The 15,347-nt window shown below is 42.7% G+C and overlaps 1 long non-coding RNA gene across 2 annotated transcripts; it reads left to right on the forward strand.

The window, feature by feature from the left end:
• The first annotated feature begins 369 nt into the window (after positions 1 to 369).
• LOC134471713 (uncharacterized) lies at positions 370 to 10,114 on the forward strand. Of its 2 annotated transcripts, none has more exons than XR_010041300.1 (5): positions 370 to 478; positions 2,098 to 2,141; positions 5,425 to 5,500; positions 6,926 to 7,120; positions 8,889 to 10,114. It is a non-coding gene; the product is annotated as an uncharacterized LOC134471713 (long non-coding RNA). The 2 variants fall into 2 exon arrangements; XR_010041301.1 differs by having other exon boundaries at positions 6,929 to 7,120.
• Positions 10,115 to 15,347: the final 5,233 nt, after the last annotated feature.

Below are 15,347 nucleotides of genomic sequence, written 5' to 3' on the forward strand. Positions count from 1 at the left end.
CAGCCAACTAGAGAGCGCTGTGTGCTGCTGAGGCAAGGTGCATTTTAACTTGGTATATTTTCAATTTAAAATGGGCTTCGTGTGGCCCCAGCATATACTCAGAAGCTTCATGAGTCCATCAGATTGGAATTTATCACACAATCTGAACTAGTTTACAGAAGGTCCCTTTATCTTCTGCTTCCCATTTTTTTTTTCTGTTCATTCAAGAGTAAATTCCTGCCTCCTGGAGGAAGCACGAGACAGGGAGTTGCTTCTGGAGCCTTCTTTGCCAGCCTTACCCTCCTGCTTTCTTGTCTCTGGAGCAGCCAATCTGATTGGCTGGTGGTGGGGGAGGGGATTCCTAGCTTCCCTTCCTGTGCAGGTGCAGACTCTGCTTCTAGCTGGCTTTCCTTTCTGCTTTAGGTCTCCATTAGCAGAAGGTGCCTTCAGAGGGTCACACTTTCTACACATGGTCTTCCAGGAGGCCCGCCTTTGGGAGGTAATTAGATGCTTGCTTAGCCATTAACCAAGCCAGAGTTTCTCGACTTCTGCACTGTTGACACTTTGGGTGGGCTAATTCTTTGTTGCCTGCGGTTGGTGTAGAATGTTCATTAGCTTCCTTCTCTGTACGCTGGATGCCAGGAGCTAGCCCGACCCAAATAGTGACAACCAAAACGTGTCCAAACATTGCTAAAAAGAAGGATAGGGGCAGGGAAGGAGAAGAAGAAAAAGAAGAAGAGGATGACTTCAAGGAAAGGGAAAAGCGGGGAGGAGAAATAGAAAGTATGCCGAGACTTGGGTGTGTGTTTAGGTTGGGGGGCCTCCAGTTTGTCAGAGGAGAACTCAAAATGAAAATGGAATTTCCGTTCCCATGAACCTTTACATTCTTAGATTGTGCTACTGGGTGTTTACGTAAAAAGTCTTCTGTAGTTTTTTCATAGCAAAACAAGGTGAGAGAAGAGAAAAAGTGAGATAAGCAGGGAAATCAAGGCAGGAAGGAAGCAGCAGCGACTGATTTTCATGAAATTCCCAAAGGTAAGGAGTGTGCAGAAGCTGAGGAAGAAGAGGTGGGCAGGAGTTGCCCTGCTTGGGTAAACAAGTCTCTGGGGTAAATATTAGTGATCATCCCCACAGCAGCTCCTCGGCAACTGAAGTGCAAGAAAGACACACAGCATCTTGTATAGAAACTGCAATTTTTCCCCCTCCATCTCCGTCCCCAGCCTGTTGTACAAACTGCCCTGGTGCAGTTCCCTCCCCAGACCCTCTGCCCCAGGTCATGGGCAGCTGCCAGCTGGCTCCAGCAGGTCCCAGCTGCTCATCACGGGCGCTGGAGCCTCGGCTTTTGGAGACCAAGGGGCAAAGGAAACGAAACTCCCCACTCTGTGCCCTCGAGAATAATCACTGCCTTTTCAGAAGCCTGCTTTTCCTGGTGCCAATGCAAGAACTGTCTGTCTCGCCACCTTTCAGTTCTTGTTAAAAAGCAGAAACCATGTCAGGGCCGGGCAGGCCACAGGACAGAGAGCGCTTTCTTTGTAGCTCTGGATGAAATTCAGTGCTTTAATGAAAGCTCTTATTAGCCCCAGCTGGTGTCCCATTTCTCCTGAGCTGGAATAAAAAATTGCCTTGGTCATCCTTTCTCAGGCTAATTTCAAAAGCATAATTACCATCATCATAATTGATTAGTATTTATTTTGGTCATTAATAGTTATACACTCCCTTGTTACATGTGGATTAAATGGTCCAAGAATATTTAAGGCACGTGCATCTGTATTTGTTTTGCCTTGTTCCACACAGATCCCCACCTCCTGATCTCTTCAGGGTAACCTCTTGATTTCATGACACACAGAGATTCCCTTTCTGATTTTTAATGTTGAAACTACCATGTGTTGGTGAATGATATAAAGACAGTTCTATCTCGGCTAGTAAAATTTTTCTGAGGGCTCAACCCAAGGCCTTGCACATGATACCACTGAGCTACAATCCCAGCCCATGGCCAGCAAGAGGACAACAGGGTGCCAATGCTTCAAACTTGCACTGGAGGAGAAGGCAGGGGAGAAGGGGAGAACAAAGAAAGAAGATGATTTTAACACCTATGAAATTATTTTTCTTTTTTTTGAGGCCCTGGAAGGAGGCAGTCCCAAGCATCAGAGAGAAGAGAATTGGTATGTGTCACCTTCAAAACTGAGTTTAGGAGACACCTGCTTATGAAGACACAAGGATCGTAAAGTCCCAGATATTTAAGATATGAACTTAGCTGTCCACGTTGCCCAAACTCTTAAGACTCCATTGATGAAAGTCCTAGAGGAGATTAGCCTAATTTACATCCACATTTCAGTTGGAGCAATTCTATCTCCATATCATCCCACCTCCTGTTAGGCACTGAGTCCCTAAAAGACTCAGGAGGCTGCAGCATGTAAGACAAATACACAGGGTTTAGAGGTTGGAAACTGGGCTGCGACTGCACTTAGTGATAAAGTGCTTGCCTACCATGTGTGAAGCCCTGGGTTCCATCGCCCTTACTGGGGAAGTAGGGCTTGGGATTCCCTGCCGACAGGCTCTTATACCTCCTCTTATTGGCATGCAAAGATAATGGACCCAGGGTAGAAATGTAAATCTGGTTAAACCAAATACAGGGCTCACTTCCTCCCCAACCATCTGGATTATTGATCTGGGGGAAGGAGACCCCCAAATTCACATATGCTAATCAGAGCCCTTTCCTAGACATTCTGAAGCCAGGACCAGTAAGAATACGCCTTGGTATTGGAAGGAGGGAGCATTTGTAGACAACTCTCCATCTGCCATGTGAGTAAAACCAATCAGTTCTTGGTGGAAGGAGATTTAATCAGCAGTAGAGAGAAGATGATTTCAGAGAAGGAGAGTCCTGGTAACAGCTGAGGTTCTACTTCTAATTATTCCTGAAACCTGGAGCACAAACACTGAGAATATCTAGATGTACTGTGGCCGGAAGTGCCATTCCTATGGCCGCCATGTGACAGTTACCCCAACGGCTGTCAGTGTGCAGCTACATAATTGTATATGATGACCCTGCCTGGAGATATCTCTACTTTTTCTTCAGCGTACTTAGAGATATTTCAGCATTCTGTTGTTAAATTCTCTTTTTTGTTAAAAGCCATTGGAATCCAATGTATGGCACTTGAGCCAGTGAGACCTAAGTAAGATAATGAGAGTATTTATCTACCACAAAAGGAAAAAATGATGCATTTCTCCCATTCCACCTCAGATTATTCTAGATCGATTCTAGGAAGCACTGTCTTTTAGCTGATTTATTAGGCAGTCAGGGAGTCAGAAGTCGGGGTGAGGAAGAAGAGTGTAACCCAGGGTGTACCCTAAGGCCCAGCTACAGTGCTGGGGTACTAGGCCCCATGAAGCTGCCAGGCCATCTAGAGGGTGCATGAATGCAAGTAATTTCCGGAAGGCCTTTGGGCTGGCTGTGTGGGAACAGCTGCACAGTTCCATAATGGTGTCAGTGTCAACGCAGACTCAACATTTTCCAGGGGGAATGGGGCTGAGAGGGAATGCTGTCCTCCAGCCAGCTCCTGGGGGGCGGGGGATGTGGAGAGGGAAGGAAGGTTGCCAGGCAGAATAGCTGCACGTCCAGACCCCAGGGAAAAAAGAGAATGGGGAAGAGTCTTGAAGAAGATTTAAACTCGGTTCCTGTATGCAACCCCCATGCCCCCAAGAGCTTTCTAAGTCTCCCTAGTAAAATACGTAGACAATGTTAATAGTGAACAATAATGAATGGCTACTTTTTAAAGAGGATGGGAGAGGGACACTGGCAGAGTTCTTAGTTAGAAGACAGCGGGCAGAGAATTCAAACAATCCTGAGGAATGTAAATAAGTGTTCTACAAAGAGACCTGGTATGGCGCAGTGGGATTAGTGTGGATTTTGAAATCAGCCTCATCTGGGTTCATGTCCTGTCTCTGTGGTCCTGTAGGGAAGCCACGTGACCCTGTGAGCCTCACGGATGGGGATAATAATACCTAACTGCCTGCAGTAAAGCAGCAGACACAATAAATATTAGTTAGCACTATAGAATCAGCCAGGAAAATAATGTCAGAGTAGGGACCCTGTGATAATAAGAGCCACTCAATTTTGCTTTATTGCTGTTATTTTTCATCTTACTCTATTCCTTTTTTAATTTTTTTTTTTTTTGTTGTTGTTGTTGTTGCAGTGCTGGTGATCAAATCCCAGGGCTCCTATTCTATTTTGGACACTGTTCTATGCTCTTAGGTGCCTCTTTTCTAATGTAACTCAGCTCCATCTCCGGGTCAAACACTTTTCTGAGCTATGTGACAAGGCAGCCTGGACAGGAGGGAGCATGGGCTTGAAGGTCTGCCAGGATGCATGCCGGCACTGTTTGAATTTTTACCGTGGCCCTGACCTACCCTTCTTGGTGTACCCTTTTGGTTTTGGTTTACTATTGCTGTTTTTATCTTTCTCTTCCATTGCCTGCTTGTAGAAGCCATGTATTGCAGCATAACAAATTTGTAGTTGTTGCTTGATCTCTGAGGGGACTGGCTGTAGGATCGGAGGATATCAAAATACATGGATGCTCGTTGCTTTTATAAAAGAGTTTACAGTTTCTCACAGTCAGGAATTTCAGGGTCTCTAAGCTAGGTGATTCTATTTATGTGTCTCATGAGGATGCCTGTAGAGGTCATCCTGGGTTCCAGGCACCCAGAGGGCTGATGGGCTGAGCTCCTGCTTCCAAGTGAGCTCTGTTACATGGCTGTTGGCAGGAAGCCTCAGGTTTCCCCCAAACAGCCCCTGCTGCAGCCTGTGGGTGTCTTTACAGCATGGAAGTGGCTCCTCAACAGTAAGGTGTAGAAGAGACAATCAGCAAGCCAAGTCATAGTCCCTTCTAAGACCTTGTCTCCAAAGTCAGACACTGTCATCCCCAGTGTATTCTGCTTGTCAAAAGCCAGTTTTGGAGTCCCTCTGGCACTCCTTGAGAGGTGCAGTTGGTGAAGAGAGGAGCATCAAAAGATCTGTGGGCATTTAAAACCCACGGCTGCATCTAGGTCAGTCAGTTCTCCCACAGACTTTAGTTTCAGGATGTTAAGATTGATTTTCCCAGTAGTCAGCAGGATGAACATCTGTTAAGCAAGGGTTTCTTAACCTTGGCACATGGTGGGGCTGCCCTGTGTGTTGTATGAAGTTCAGCAGCATCTCTGGCCTCCATCCATTAGATGTCAGTAGCAGCTCCATCCCCACTGGTGACTGTGAAAAATGCTTCCATGTTATTTATTTATTTTTGATACCAAGGATCAAACTCATGACCACATGCTTGCCAGGCAGGCGCTTATGCCATAGAGCTAAACTGGACTATTTTGAAGAGAACAAGAGACATTATGGTAGCCATTGTTTATTTTCCTATTGTCTGGTTTTGAAGAACTGTGATGTTTTCATTTTGTTTTGAACAGTTTTATACTACTTTATCTGAACTCATTGTGTATGAAGATATGGACAACTATTTCAAAGAAAACAAGAGAAATTATGGTAATCACTGGTGATTTCCTATTGTCTTATTTTGAAATCCTGTGTTGATTGCATTGTTTTGTTCTGATCTGCTTTGTTCTGTTCTGTTTTGTTTTGCTTTATTCTATTTAAAATAAAAAAATGCTTCTAGACATTGGTGTCATAGGTGTGTGGGTAGCGCTGGCAAAACTGCCCATGCCTGAGAACCACTGTGTTGAGAACCACTGACTCTGGAGTGGCATCACAAAACCTTTTAACTCCAATGCATATTTAAGATGTGGAGTGCAGTGCACAGGGGTGGATGTTTGATCCTGTTCTGACTTTTTTCTAATAAGGTTATACCCATGTAGAGCTTTCTACAAGACTTATTCTTTCCTCAGTGTTCTTCCTCTACCATTTCCCTTTCTCCAAGGATATGTTTTTGTTTTTTTCATGTTCACGTCCTATCTCTACATGCACTGAATCACTGTTTTTTGCCTTTTCAGTCTTTCATGTTGTGTTGGTTACTTTTCTCTTGTTGCTGGACAAAATACCTGATACCCAAAACTGGGGAAGGTAACGTTTATTTATCTCACAGTTTGTGGAGGTTTCAGTCCATACACGGCTGGCTCAAAGGCAGAGTAGCACATGGCAGAGGGCAACAGTTCATTGTGATGGAAGACAGCAAAAGCAAAAAGAGAGGAGCACTGAGAGAAGACTTTCTGTCCCTTACGTTGTATGTATGTGTAGCACTTGCACACATAATCTCAGTATTGGACCATGAATCAATCACAAATTCCAGAAGCCTGCCCCCATGACTGTACAAGGCTTTGGGGGGACATGCAGACATAAACCATAACACATATTATGCATTAGTCTGCCATTGTGTATACCTATCAATGCTTCTTCCACTTCTATGCTGGCACTTCTCAACTCCTCCATAGTTTTCTGTTGCAATTTATCTTGGAAAATGCTATTGTTTCTGATATATCTCCAGAAATGCCTGGAAGGATTGGGCTATGAACCAGTCTTTTTTTTCCCCTTAGAATTAATAAATTTTTTTTTTTGCTCCCACCATCAGGTTTTTTTTTGTGTGTATTTGTCATTAATTCAACCTCTGATTAATTTAGTCCTTTCTTGTATTCCTTCATTTTTAAATCCTCACAATTTTACCTTCTTAAGAAATCTAAGGACATCCAGTGTCCTCCATCTGCTCTAGTTTCCCTCTACCCTTGAGCAAACCTATTAGGCTAGGCTAATCTTTCACCTTTATTCTGAGACTTCCTCTCATGTCCTATTTTGAAATATTGTCCGGGTTAATGTTGCTTCTCAAGAATTTGTGTCCTTCCCAGAACTTCAGAATGTGACCTTATTTGAAAGTAGGTTATTGTAGATGTGATTAGCTAAAGTGAGGTTATACAATTGTAGAGTGTACCTTTAATCCAGTATGTTTGGAATCTTCACTAGAAGAAGAGAGAGAGACAGACACACAGGAAGACATATGAAGGCACAGTGGGAAGGCAGTCACGGGATGCAGAGGTGGAGGTCCGAGTTCTGTTGGGACAAGCCTGGAAACTCCTGGGCCCAGCAAGAGACAGAAGACAGAGAAGCTCGGCCTTGCTGCTGTCATGATTTCAGAGCTTTTGCCTCAAAGAATGAGAGGTAATATGTTTCTGTTGTTTTGGACTGCCTTACTTGTAGTAAAGTAGTCCTGTCCTCAAAAAAAAAAGTGATTCCCAGTTTCACTTACCTTCTGTATAGTTTTAGTCACCTGTGGTCAACCGTAGTCTGAAAACATGAAAGGAAAATTTCCAGGAATAAATGATTCATACATTTAAAAATTGCACACCATTCTGAGAGTGTGATGAAATCTTCACTACTATTCTTTCACATCTCAGGCTCCGTCTTGCCCAAGATGTGAAATGTCCTTTTGCCCAGAATGTCCACATGAGCTGTCTTGGTTATCAGGTCTAGTGTCTCAGTGCTTCGGTGCTTGTGTTCACACAAACTTTTGTTTGACTTAATAACGACTCTGAAGCATAAAAGTGGTCATACTGGCAATTCAGATACGCAAAGAGAAGCTATAAAGTACTTCCTTTAAGTGAAAAGATGGAAATTCTTGACTCAATAAGGAAGGAAATATATACTGAGGTTAGTGAGATCTAATGTATGTGGAATGTCTTTTAAAATTCTTTCTTAATTTTCTCATTCATTTGGTGGAGCATATTCTCCAGAAAACATAGAGAAGTTAAATGACATTTTTAGCATTTGCATGTTTGAAATATTTTTTATTCTTTTCTTATACATTAGTGATGATTAGTCATAATATAGAATTGTACCTTGGAAATCATTTTCCTTTAAAGTTTGAAGTTACTTCACAATTTCCAAAATTAGTTGCTGTGTTTGTTTTTCTCTCTGCGTGTTGCTGAAAATTCTACACTCTAGAAGCCATTCTAATTCCTAATCTTTTGTACTCCCCCCCCTTTCTTTCCCCCAACCAAAAATTTGATGAAGAAATTTCTTTATCCAATTTCTGGAAATTTCATAATAATGTACCTTAGTGTGGCATGTATTTTCATTTATGGTAATATGATCTTGAAGTTCTTTTTCAATCTGGAGATTCATGTTCTTCAAGTTTGGTAAATATTATTGTATTTTTTCTTGATGACTCTCTCTTCCTCCCTGTTTTTAATATTTTTTATTTTTTTTTTACTCATTATTTGCATGATGATCTTCTTGGGTTTGCTGTTAATTATTTTTCTCCATTTCTTTGTCTTTCTGACTTTCAGAAACTTTTCCTCAATTTTGTCTTTCAATCTTTTGATAAAATTTTTGTTTATATTTTCACATTTTTAAATTATAGTTTTTGTTCTTGTTTTGTAGGTTCTGTTCTTAATGGAAGCAGTATCTTTTTTTTTTAACCTCTCAAAAGTTAGTGAGGATCAAGGATCATTTGAGGAAGTTTTCTTCTCCTAGCATAAATTATGCTTGCTCTTGTTTGCATTTTGAATGACTTTCCTAATAGGAACATTTGTCAGATATCTGTGTATCTGCAGTGTCTGAATGGGAGGAGCTTCTTAACCTTGAGTTTTATTTAGGGTGCTATGCTATTTTAGTTTGAAAGGACCCTTGCATCAAGTTGTTAGACTTGGCAGAGATGATTCTTTCAATATTCGGTCTGAAGAGCAAAGGACTGGCTGCCAATATTGTGGGAATATTATGTGCCAATAAAGGAAGAGGGATAGAGATGTTACCTCAACATCCAGTAAACCCAGCCGCTGAATTTTTCTGTTTACAATATGATACCATTGGTCTCAATTTGGCTTGATGGTATAGATCAGAGTCACGGCTGTAGTCAGAGTTTTTAAAACAGTAGAACACATAATTTATAGGATTATTTTATAATATTCACCCAAAATGTCAATTTCAGAGAGGTGCAAGAGATCTGCTCACACTGAGACTCAAAGAATCTAGTTGAGAACCCATGGCAATGTCCTGCATGAGTCCAGCTGGAGGTCTAGAGCCCACGACAATGTCTTATGCAAGTCCACATCAAGATTTGCACTGGGAAGGCCAAAGGTGGAAGCTAGAAAGTCTTTACTAGAAGGATGAAGGGTCTCTGCCAGCAGGCTGAGGATCTGCATTGGAGCCAGGAAATGACACTCAAAGTAAGGACTAGAGCTTCCCAGAAGAGAACTGCACCCATCCTCAGCAACAGCGAAGACCTGAGCTCCTCCAATAATGAGAACAGCTGAGATCATATCAAGAAAACCTGCATGACAAGCTTCTCCAGCAACAGCATGCTGTCTTCCCTTCTGGCTCTTCTTATACACTGTTGGCAGCAATCCTCAAGTGGGCCTTCCATGCCCAAAACCACACTAACTCAGTTTAGCTGGATGTTCCAAGCCGATCATTAGTTAATCCACCACAGGCACTGTGCTTTCCCTTCCCTGGAAATAAATGGTCAGTTTTCACCCAGAGTGGAGGAAAAGCAGGTTCCTAGCAGTGTGCTGTCAGGGTGTAGGGGGGTCCAGGCACTTAGCAGATATCATCCAATATTCATTAATTTATATGCTCTCTCACCCCAGCTTTGCTCTGAGCACCAATAACCTGATGCTATACTTTGCTTAATTTTTCTGAGTATTCTCTTGGATAAATAGTTGATGCATGGACTTTGCTGCTACTGATTAGGAATTCAGCTGAGTAAGGCTGCCTAGTCTGTTGCCTCTCATTCATAAGCTCTATAGCTCCCCAAGTTCTGTTGTTTTTGCCTCTTTTACATCCCCTGTGGATTTATGTCTTAACAATTCCACCACATTGGTCATAGGGAGGCTTGTTGAGGGACTGAGATCAACTGCACAGGTCCCTGTGATCTCTGCATTTGGGAGGTTGTGATATTTTCAGCCTTGTCTGGAGTGCTGTTTTGGAAGTAAAGATAAGTATATCTCAAGTCCATTTAAGAATCCTCTTTCCAGCATTACTTGTCCAAAATGGTATTTTGGACCAAACACGTACTATTCAGCAAAACTCATAATATGTATATATATTTATATTATATATAATATATGTGTACACATATTACTTTACGACAGAAGGAACCACGTTTCTATGAGATGCCTTTCTCAAGGACCTTACCGTGCCTTTCCATCTACTTGCATCAGGTGTGAGAACGCAGGGTGCATTAGTTGGGGGAGGTGTGGAGGAGGGCTTGGTCATTTATTGGTTTGAAATCCATACAATTAAAAGACATTGTGGGCACCTGCCTGACAGGCACAAGGTTGTGAGTTTGATCCTCTGTACCAAAAAAAAAAAAAAAAAAAGTTTAGCTAGAAGATATTGTGGGGCTTATGTTATTTAGGGTAATCAGGAACACCTGCTTTGATGAGCAAACTCACAGGCACAGGATTGACATGTGCAGAAAACCTCATGAAGAATTTCTAGCAGAGGAAAGGAGAAGGCTTGCAGAGGGAAAACAGGAGATCAGTAAGGGGAAGGGGAGTGAGCAAGACTGAGAACGTGGGGAGGGCCTGCTGTTAGAATACTGGCGTTTTCTCTGGTGAGGCTGAGAGCCACACCGTGTCTGGAGAGTCAGATTGTCTGTCCTGCGCCCCTCTGGCTATCGTCGAATGCAGTCATGGAAAGAGGGGAAGCAGAAGCCTGGAGAGGAGGCTCCCGAATGCATTAGTAGGAGCAGTGGTGTTGGTTTAGATCAGGGTATAGCAGTAGGTGGTGAGATAGGGTTGGACTGTGGCTAAGTTTTAAAGACGTAACTGAAAATTTTGAAGTTAAATGGGAGTTCTGAGGGAAAGAGAGGTATAATTTCAAATTTTTTTTCTTTAAAGACATGTGTTTGCTTAAAGAGACTTATTTGAGAAATATAAAAGTGTGACAATACTACACTGGCCACTTTTCACAATAATGTAAGGCTTAACAACATATATTTTTGCATACATAAACAAAAGTATTAGTGACAGTCACACAGATATAACTTCTGAACTGACAAATTGCATTCATAAAGAAAGAGGTCAAAACCCAAAATGTAAATACATATTGCTACAGTTAGTAATTGAGTGCACCCAGTCCCATAGCTTTGAACATCTGAAGTCCCATGGCAGACAATTTAGTCTTTAGATGAGATAGATCAAAAACTTCAATGGACCACTACTATATAGCCCTTGGCCAAAGAGCTGAGATCTTGAGAAATTTTATCTTCCACAAAGGCAGATATACAAAAGACTGCAACTCTTAATTAAGGAAATTCTTTAAAAAATTTAAACATATTTACACAGTCTGCATTGCTCTAGTGCACTGTAGCAAACTCCAAAATTTTTTACTTTGGTTATTGGAAGGATAAATTTGCCAGTTGGTCAGAAGGGCAAGATAGGAGGGAAACTGGGGTTTGGTGAGCTTAGTTCAGCTCTGGCTCTGGCAAATTTGAATTGTGAATATCTATACATGGAAGATATTGCATATTAAAGAGCCATGTGGAGATGCTGAGTGAATTGTGGATCAAGGAAATGGAGCCTAGAAGAACATTCAATGTGAACAGAACTCTTCTGGCAGGCAAACCTCATCTGTGTGCTTTGCATATATTGATTTCTCCCATTGCTACTGCAACTTGATAAGCAGTTATTATTATTCCCATGCCTCGATACAAAAGCAAAGTCACTGACGTTTAAATAATTTGCCAATATCCAGGTGGATCTTAAGCATTGGAGCTGCCCTCAAACCGGGGTCATCTACCCCCAAAGCCTGCCTCCCAGTCACTGTGCACTCTGTAGTCCCCCATTTGGTGTGTGCCCTGAGACTCTTTCAGGTTTGGTGTAGGCACCAGGAACCTGAGTAATGAAGAATCGCCTTGAGCCCAGGGCAAAGCAGGTAGACGGTTTGGGCTGTTGTTAAAATATGACTTTGGGGGCCAATCAGAGCAGATCTGGGTTTGAACGTCTGTCACTAATTCTAAGGTTCTTAACCTGCACCTCGCAGCCTCAGTCCTTTTGTGAAGGTAGGTACCTGCTACCCTGGGTCAGGATGAGGGTGAAATGAAGTGAGAGCTGTCGATAAATGTTAGAGGTCATCTTGGCTGCTGTTATTGAAGACCAAAGTTTGCAGTGGTGGTTGCTCAGATTCTCGTCCGTTCTCAGGATTTCTAAAGCCTTGTGTAGGGAAGGAGGTGGGACTCACATGAGACAGCTCTGCATCTGCTATAAGAGAGTGCGGTCTGAAGAATCTCTGGGGACAGGTTTTCTTCTTTCACAAGTCAGTGGTAGTTGAGGACATTGTCCAAATCCCACGGTGCCAGGGATCCATCATGGCCAGTGAAACCATTTAGGGTCTGTGGAGGGCCACCTGGATGGCTTTCCCTGAAAGAACAGCATTTCACTCTGCTTCCATGTACAGATATTCACAGAGGTGGCTAGGATATTTCTTTTTCCCTCAGTTGACTTTAAGCAATGCAACTTAGTCAGCTAAAGTGCTGATGCATAGTCTTTAAAGCAATGTGAAAGGTCAGTGATGCTCCACCTACGGCTCCCAAGGAGTATATGTGAGCTAGGCCACAGGACACCACACTGTCGGCTGGGATTGAGCTTTGAGAAAGAAGCTGTGACATCTCAGATGTTAATTACACTTCTAAACTGAAGCACCAACCCCAAAACAATAGCTAGTGCCCCAATTTGCGATAATGCAGATTACTCTCTGCATCTCTCTCCTTCTGCATATTAAATTCAAGCCTCCTACATAACCCAGCTCACAGCACTCACATACTCCCCTCCTTTCTCTCAGTCACTCATCCCAAACCATTCTCTCTTCATCAATCAATAAAACCCAGGATCAGCCCTGAGTTGAGGCCTTGGTTCCAGTTAGCCATTTTTCTGACCGAATTTAGGACCCTCTTGGTTCCCCAGAACTAGAAATATGCTTTACTGTCTTTATTCTGGATGTGGATTGCACTGGACGTGATAGACTGGAATGGTTTGTTGGAATGCCAATAACTCTCCCCAGGGATTACTAACACGGACTCCTCCAGACTGTGACGAGGTCCATAAGGACTTCTGCAGTGATCCTTCTGGCGCAAAGCTCTTTGTCTTCCTTTCTATCACTTAGGACCTCAGGCATGAGGGTTACAGTGGGGTTGTCTAGGCTGGAAATTGGATGCATAAAGAAGCTTCCTGTGTCTGAGGCCACCTTGAACTCCCCCTTGGAAGGAGCTGGATGTAGCTTTAATTGGCCCATCTCACCGCACACATGCAGACAGCTGGGGAATGTTTCCTCAGATGGGGCGGCCTCCAGTTTACAGGAATGAAGAGTCACCTTTAATTCCTGGGTCCAGAAGGATCCCAAATGAATTTAGAACAAGTGAAGACTCTGAATTCAGAGAGACACTGAAAAAAGCAACCAATAATTACAGTTTGGGAGCCATGAAGTAGCCCAAAGAGACCAAGGCCTGTCCGTCCAAGACCAAAGAAAGAATTTTGTTTACCAATTTCTCATTTATGCTCCACCTACTTCCAAAAAGAATTTGGGAACAGCTGACAGGGGAAATAAACAAGATCCCAGCCATAAGTCTTTCCCCACTAGTTAAGCTTCTGAGATAGAGCTAATAAATTGGGTTATTTTACCAAGAGGAAAAAGAGACAGCACATGAAACCAAATAAATCATGGAGGAACTAACTCCCTACCTATACATACAATATACAGTCATCCACCAGGATCTTCAAAGGTTGGTTGCAGGACTGCTGTGGATACCCTTGAATGTGAAATCCTGTTTTATATAATAGGGTAGTATTTACATAAAACCTATGCATAAACTCCTATAAACTTTCAATCATGTCTAGATTAGTGATAATTCTTAATGCAATTTAAATGCTATGGAAATAGTTGTTACATATTTTTACGAATAATGACAAAATGTCTGTCCATATCCAGCATAAACGTAATTTTTTTTTTGATATTTTTCAGCCACAATTGGTTAAGCCTGTAGATGATAACTTGTGGATGTAGAGAGCTATCATATCTCAAAAAGCATTCCAAATATTTCTTTCTCAAGTAATCAAGAAAAGGAACTTTTCATCAAATGTTGCCATATTTAAGTTACTGATTTCTGTCCATTCTGGGCATTGAAATAGAATCAGAATTCTTAACACAGTTGTTCCTGGGAAATGACCAAAGCGAATGAGGCGCTTTACCAGGTGGGCCCCATCAGGTTAGTTGGTCTAGGAGAGGCTGCTGGTTGGGTGGAAGAGCTGAGCGTCCAGATGTTTGGTACTGGCCGGGCAAGGAAGGTTGGGCTGGGCTGGGTGGTGGAGTCTGACTTCAGGGGGGAAATGTGAAGAACAAGAAAGATGGGATAATATGTAATAGGAAGAAACGAACATTTGTTGAGCACCTATTTTATTTTAGGCCTTTTACGTGTTTCCTCTACAACAGCTCAGAGAGATGGGCATTATTATTCCTGACTGTACTACAGAGAAAACTGAGGCTTAGCAGTCGTGGGACTGGGTCTAAGTGCCACATCTAGAAATGAAGCAGATGCTGATACATTCTCTGTACGTCTCAGCATTGACTGTTTAAAAATCACCAGGAGGGTTAAACTCCTGGGCACCATGGCACCTCGGAAATTCAGATCCAGGCCATTCTCAGGATTGTCTGAGTCCAAACTCCTCCTTTGATGAGTGAGAAAGCAAAATCCTGGGGCCAGGCAATCCTGCCCACTGGACAGTAGCAGTGGCTCAGCCTCAAAGACCCCTAAATTTCAGATTCGCACCATTTTCTAACTGCCCCTCTCCAGATGCCTGCCACGACGCCCCCTTTCCAAAGCTCCCTACACTTTTCCCAGCCTGCAACTATTTTCAAAAATGGAAAATTTCAGCAGCCACACCTGCTGGGAAGTGGAGTCTATTTTGTGCTGGAAGTCTCTATATTTACCATACTTGCCTTTGGTGGTCTACATCAGACAGTGTTCTCGAGGATGGAGAGACCCACAGCCAAATCCTGACACAGCCGGGGCTCACAGAGAGGCACTATGCTCATGTGTCAAGTGTTTCCAAGCCTAAGTGGCCTGGGGTTTGGGAATATTTTTGACACAGTGTGCCTTTTGTTGCCTATGGGGTTAGATATTTAGCTAAGTATCAGCATGACTTCCAGGGCAAATGTAGACTTTCCTATAGTGTACGCAAGTAAATTAAAATTAACAGCACTTTTACGAGTGTTTTATTGATGAGTCCTGCCAAATTTAGGCAGCTGGGGTATTAGGAATTAACTTATTCAGAATGGGCCACTGTAGCACACATGAAATAGGGTTAAACCAAGGGCATATGACAGGTTCTTGGGAAATGAGGGCGATAGCAACTCTAAATGTAGGCACTCAGAATTACACAGCCAATGGGCG

This window comes from Cavia porcellus, unplaced genomic scaffold (assembly GCF_034190915.1).
Source record: "Cavia porcellus strain 051 isolate PalLab524CR breed Dunkin Hartley unplaced genomic scaffold, mCavPor4.1 scaffold_19, whole genome shotgun sequence".
Lineage (NCBI taxonomy): Eukaryota > Metazoa > Chordata > Mammalia > Rodentia > Caviidae > Cavia > Cavia porcellus.